The sequence below is a fragment of the Schistocerca piceifrons genome, unplaced genomic scaffold (assembly GCF_021461385.2).
Source record: "Schistocerca piceifrons isolate TAMUIC-IGC-003096 unplaced genomic scaffold, iqSchPice1.1 HiC_scaffold_833, whole genome shotgun sequence".
NCBI lineage: Eukaryota > Metazoa > Arthropoda > Insecta > Orthoptera > Acrididae > Schistocerca > Schistocerca piceifrons.
In genome coordinates this window covers 308,915-314,914 of record NW_025729095.1, presented here as the reverse complement: position 1 = coordinate 314,914, position 6,000 = coordinate 308,915, and the positions used below count along the sequence as shown (strand labels likewise).

Below are 6,000 nucleotides of genomic sequence, written 5' to 3'. Positions count from 1 at the left end.
GCGTTGCGTGAGCGTCGTGTAAAGTCGGAAAAGTCGTCTGCGTGGGTGAGTGCCATGTTTGGGGAGCGTTTCGTAGTTTGCGCAGTGCAATGGAGACGCGGAAAGTTGTTGTGGCCCAGTCTTTTGCAGTTGGACGACAAGAGTGGTACACAGTAGTAAAGTGCGAGGCAGTGAGTTGGCATGAACAGTCGAGTGCACAATGGGTCTTCAGATGTGCTTGTTACCTCAGGTGCTGTGTGATTGTCGACATGGAGTGAAAACGGACCAACTTGTGACTGTCCCTTCAATTTAAGACGTTAAAAACGGACCGGAATTTGCAGTCGTAATACCAGAGCATCGAAACTACTTGGAACTCTTGCGTATATGAACGTGTCCGCGCCTTTGTACTCTGGTCCCTTCACCCCTGCAAACCAACCAACCATCGTGTCCGTGCACATAAGAGTAGCAAAGAACGGAGAACAGCGCAGCTTGGTTGTGCTTGGGGGCGTAGCTCAGTTGGTAGAGCGTTCGCTTTGCATGTGAAAGGTCCCGGGTTCAAGCCCCGGCGCCTCCATGTTTTGTGGTCAGTGCGTGGTAAGTGTTGGTCGCGGCGAGCCTAAAGGCACGCAAGATGTTGCAAAGCCAGCGTCACAGACTCGTATACTGACGTAAGGAGAGCAAAAACGTAAATGTGAGGACCGGCTGTTGTCGAGGTGTCATCGAGTGCAAATCTGCCTTAGGTATAACGGCCTAACCTCAATGAAGTCTAGAGAGTGGACAACACGTTCGTCTACCTCAGAGCGTTGGCCGAACGCTATTTTCGACGTCGTGCGTGCCACTTTGATTTTGGCCAACTACGATTCGATACAGAATGCAGGAAACCTGAAAGACACCCTCACGGACACATTGAGAGTAGTGTTTGTCAGCGGAATAATGGGAGTGCAAGGGTCTGTGCCATTGATATGGCTGTATGATAGCGCAGTTCGTCAGCAGGGGCGTAGCTCAGATGGTAGAGCGCTCGCTTAGCATGCGAGAGGTACTGGGATCGATACCCAGCGCCTCCAGAATTTTTAACACACCAACATGCGCACACTGCCATGCAAGTGGAATAATTCACAGCCAGAAAATGTGTCAAGGCAGATACGAGCCAACGATTAGCAGCCACAATTGGCAAACGTGCTGTAATTCGCACGAAGCACCCTCCTCCCACCACTACACTTAATTTAGAAAACAGTACAAGTGTTCCCATAAGATTCTCAAACCTATGTCGCAAAGATCAGCCTTGCGCCGAATTCACAAAAATCCCACTGCACATTCCAATTCTTTACGTGCAGTCGGCTGCTACTGGTGTTGCTAGTTGTGACTGCTGATGACAGATGCCGTAGCAATCAATTCATGGAGTGAGTTGTATGTTTTGCGATACTCTGTCTCTGACAAGCAAGCAGAGGTGACATAGGCGCGAACACAGGAGGCTTGCAGCCCCTCGCTGCCTGCAGACACCGAACAGCCACACTAGGAGGGCGCCTAAGTCGTAGGCGAAATGTGCTCATTCGCTTGTGTGCGACGTCAAGCTCTAAATAAGGCTGTCACTAGCGTGAGCGTTGCGTGAGCGTCGTGTAAAGTCGGAAAAGTCGTCTGCGTGGGTGAGTGCCATGTTTGGGGAGCGTTTCGTAGTTTGCGCAGTGCAATGGAGACGCGGAAGTTGTTGTGGCCCAGTCTTTTGCAGTTGGACGACAAGAGTGGTACACAGTAGTAAAGTGCGAGGCAGTGAGTTGGCATGAACAGTCGAGTGCACAATGGGTCTTCAGATGTGCTTGTTACCTCAGGTGCTGTGTGATTGTCGACATGGAGTGAAAACGGACCAACTTGTGACTGTCCTTCAATTAAGACGTTAAAAACGGACGGAATTTGCAGTCGTAATACCAGAGCATCGAAACTACTTGGAACTCTTGCGTATATGAACGTGTCCGCGCCTTTGTACTCTGGTCCCTTCACCCCTGCAAACCAACCAACCATCGTGTCCGTGCACATAAGAGTAGCAAAGAACGGAGAACAGCGCAGCTTGGTGTGCTTGGGGGGCGTAGCTCAGTTGGTAGAGCGTTCGCTTTGCATGTGAAAGGTCCCGGGTTCAAGCCCCGGCGCCTCCCATGTTTTGTGGTCAGTGCGTGGTAAGTGTTGGTCGCGGCGAGCCTAAAGGCACGCAAGATGTTGCAAAGCCAGCGTCACAGACTCGTATACTGACGTAAGGAGAGCAAAACGTAAATGTGAGGACCGGCTGTTGTCGAGGTGTCATCGAGTGCAAATCTGCCTTAGGTATAACGGCCTAACCTCAATGAAGTCTAGAGAGTGGACAACACGTCGTCTACCTCAGAGCGTTGGCCGAACGCTATTTTCGACGTCGTGCGTGCCACTTTGATTTTGGGCCAACTACGATTCGATACAGAATGCAGGAAACCTGAAAGACACCCTCACGGACACATTGAGAGTAGTGTTTGTCAGCGGAATAATGAGAGTGCAAGGGTCTGTGCCATTGATATGGCTGTATGATAGCGCAGTTCGTCAGCAGGGGGCGTAGCTCAGATGGTAGAGCGCTCGCTTAGCATGCGAGAGGTACTGGGATCGATACCAGCGCCTCCAGAATTTTTAACACACCAACATGCGCACACTGCCATGCAAGTGGAATAATTCACAGCCAGAAAATGTGTCAAGGCAGATACGAGCCAACGATTAGCAGCCACAATTGGCAAACGTGCTGTAATTCGCACGAAGCACCCTCCTCCCACCACTACACTTAATTTAGAAACAGTACAAGTGTTCCCATAAGATTCTCAAACCTATGTCGCAAAGATTAGCCTTGCGCCGATTCACAAAAATCCCACTGCACATTCCAATTCTTTACGTGCAGTCGGCTGCTACTGGTGTTGCTAGTTGTGACTGCTGATGACAGATGCCGTAGCAATCAATTCATGGAGTGAGTTGTATGTTTTGCGATACTCTGTCTCTGACAAGCAAGCAGAGGTGACATAGGCGCGAACACAGGAGGCTTGCAGCCCCTCGCTGCCTGCAGACACCGAACAGCCACACTAGGAGGGCGGCCTAAGTCGTAGGCGAAATGTGCTCATTCGCTTGTGTGCGACGTCAAGCCCTAAATAAGGCTGTCACTAGCGTGAGCGTTGCGTGAGCGTCGTGTAAAGTCGGAAAAGTCGTCTGCGTGGGTGAGTGCCATGTTTGGGGAGCGTTCGTAGTTTGCGCAGTGCAATGGAGACGCGGAAAGTTGTTGTGGCCCAGTCTTTTGCAGTTGGACGACAAGAGTGGTACACAGTAGTAAAGTGCGAGGCAGTGAGTTGGCATGAACAGTCGAGTGCACAATGGGTCTTCAGATGTGCTTGTTACCTCAGGTGCTGTGTGATTGTCGACATGGAGTGAAAACGGACCAACTTGTGACTGTCCCTTCAATTTAAGACGTTAAAAACGGACGGAATTTGCAGTCGTAATACCAGAGCATCGAAACTACTTGGAACTCTTGCGTATATGAACGTGTCCGCGCCTTTGTACTCTGGTCCCTTCACCCCTGCAAACCAACCAACCATCGTGTCCGTGCACATAAGAGTAGCAAAGAACGGAGAACAGCGCAGCTTGGTTGTGCTTGGGGGCGTAGCTCAGTTGGTAGAGCGTTCGCTTTGCATGTGAAAGGTCCCGGGTTCAAGCCCCGGCGCCTCCATGTTTTGTGGTCAGTGCGTGGTAAGTGTTGGTCGCGGCGAGCCTAAAGGCACGCAAGATGTTGCAAAGCCAGCGTCACAGACTCGTATACTGACGTAAGGAGAGCAAAACGTAATGTGAGGACCGGCTGTTGTCGAGGTGTCATCGAGTGCAAATCTGCCTTAGGTATAACGGCCTAACCTCAATGAAGTCTAGAGAGTGGACAACACGTTCGTCTACCTCAGAGCGTTGGCCGAACGCTATTTTCGACGTCGTGCGTGCCACTTTGATTTTGGCCAACTACGATTCGATACAGAATGCAGGAAACCTGAAAGACACCCTCACGGACACATTGAGAGTAGTGTTTGTCAGCGGAATAATGGGAGTGCAAGGGTCTGTGCCATTGATATGGCTGTATGATAGCGCAGTTCGTCAGCAGGGGGCGTAGCTCAGATGGTAGAGCGCTCGCTTAGCATGCGAGAGGTACTGGATCGATACCCAGCGCCTCCAGAATTTTTAACACACCAACATGCGCACACTGCCATGCAAGTGGAATAATTCACAGCCAGAAAATGTGTCAAGGCAGATACGAGCCAACGATTAGCAGCCACAATTGGCAAACGTGCTGTAATTCGCACGAAGCACCCTCCTCCCACCACTACACTTAATTTAGAAACAGTACAAGTGTTCCCATAAGATCTCAAACCTATGTCGCAAAGATCAGCCTTGCGCCGAATTCACAAAAATCCCACTGCACATTCCAATTCTTTACGTGCAGTCGGCTGCTACTGGTGTTGCTAGTTGTGACTGCTGATGACAGATGCCGTAGCAATCAATTCATGGAGTGAGTTGTATGTTTGCGATACTCTGTCTCTGACAAGCAAGCAGAAGGTGACATAGGCGCGAACACAGGAGGCTTGCAGCCCCTCGCTGCCTGCAGACACGAACAGCCACACTAGGAGGGCGGCCTAAGTCGTAGGCGAAATGTGCTCATTCGCTTGTGTGCGACGTCAAGCCCTAAATAAGGCTGTCACTAGCGTGAGCGTTGCGTGAGCGGTCGTGTAAAGTCGGAAAAGTCGTCTGCGTGGGTGAGTGCCATGTTTGGGGAGCGTTTCGTAGTTTGCGCAGTGCAATGGAGACGCGGAAAGTTGTTGTGGCCCAGTCTTTTGCAGTTGGACGACAAGAGTGGTACACAGTAGTAAAGTGCGAGGCAGTGAGTTGGCATGAACAGTCGAGTGCACAATGGGTCTTCAGATGTGCTTGTTACCTCAGGTGCTGTGTGATTGTCGACATGGAGTGAAAACGGACCAACTTGTGACTGTCCCTTCAATTTAAGACGTTAAAAACGGACGGAATTTGCAGTCGTAATACCAGAGCATCGAAACTACTTGGAACTCTTGCGTATATGAACGTGTCCGCGCCTTTGTACTCTGGTCCCTTCACCCCTGCAAACCAACCAACCATCGTGTCCGTGCACATAAGAGTAGCAAAGAACGGAGAACAGCGCAGCTTGGTTGTGCTTGGGGGCGTAGCTCAGTTGGTAGAGCGTTCGCTTTGCATGTGAAAGGTCCCGGGTTCAAGCCCCGGCGCCTCCATGTTTTGTGGTCAGTGCGTGGTAAGTGTTGGTCGCGGCGAGCCTAAAGGCACGCAAGATGTTGCAAAGCCAGCGTCACAGACTCGTATACTGACGTAAGGAGAGCAAAACGTAAATGTGAGGACCGGCTGTTGTCGAGGTGTCATCGAGTGCAAATCTGCCTTAGGTATAACGGCCTAACCTCAATGAAGTCTAGAGAGTGGACAACACGTTCGTCTACCTCAGAGCGTTGGCCGAACGCTATTTTCGACGTCGTGCGTGCCACTTTGATTTTGGCCAACTACGATTCGATACAGAATGCAGGAAACCTGAAAAACACCCTCACGGACACATTGAGAGTAGTGTTTGTCAGCGGAATAATGGGAGTGCAAGGGTCTGTGCCATTGATATGGCTGTATGATAGCGCAGTTCGTCAGCAGGGGGCGTAGCTCAGATGGTAGAGCGCTCGCTTAGCATGCGAGAGGTACTGGGATCGATACCCAGCGCCTCCAGAATTTTTAACACACCAACATGCGCACACTGCCATGCAAGTGGAATAATTCACAGCCAGAAAATGTGTCAAGGCAGATACGAGCCAACGATTAGCAGCCACAATTGGCAAACGTGCTGTAATTCGCACGAAGCACCCTCCTCCCACCACTACACTTAATTTAGAAACAGTACAAGTGTTCCCATAAGATTCTCAAACCTATGTCGCAAAGATCAGCCTTGCGCCGAATTCACAAAAA

General features: G+C 50.6%; 6 non-coding genes across 6 annotated transcripts; all 6 read left to right on the top strand.

Moving 5' to 3' along the window:
* Window positions 1–480: 480 nt before the first annotated feature.
* Window positions 481–553, top strand: Trnaa-ugc. The gene has a single exon. It is a non-coding gene; the product is annotated as a tRNA-Ala (tRNA).
* A 417-nt stretch (window positions 554–970) lies between these two features.
* On the top strand, window positions 971–1,043 carry Trnaa-agc. Its single transcript has one exon. It is a non-coding gene; the product is annotated as a tRNA-Ala (tRNA).
* Window positions 1,044–2,053: 1,010 nt separating this feature from the next.
* Trnaa-ugc lies at window positions 2,054–2,126 on the top strand. Its single transcript has one exon. It is a non-coding gene; the product is annotated as a tRNA-Ala (tRNA).
* A 1,501-nt stretch (window positions 2,127–3,627) lies between these two features.
* Trnaa-ugc lies at window positions 3,628–3,700 on the top strand. The gene has a single exon. It is a non-coding gene; the product is annotated as a tRNA-Ala (tRNA).
* A 1,500-nt stretch (window positions 3,701–5,200) lies between these two features.
* Trnaa-ugc lies at window positions 5,201–5,273 on the top strand. Its single transcript has one exon. It is a non-coding gene; the product is annotated as a tRNA-Ala (tRNA).
* Window positions 5,274–5,690: 417 nt separating this feature from the next.
* On the top strand, window positions 5,691–5,763 carry Trnaa-agc. Its single transcript has one exon. It is a non-coding gene; the product is annotated as a tRNA-Ala (tRNA).
* Window positions 5,764–6,000: the final 237 nt, after the last annotated feature.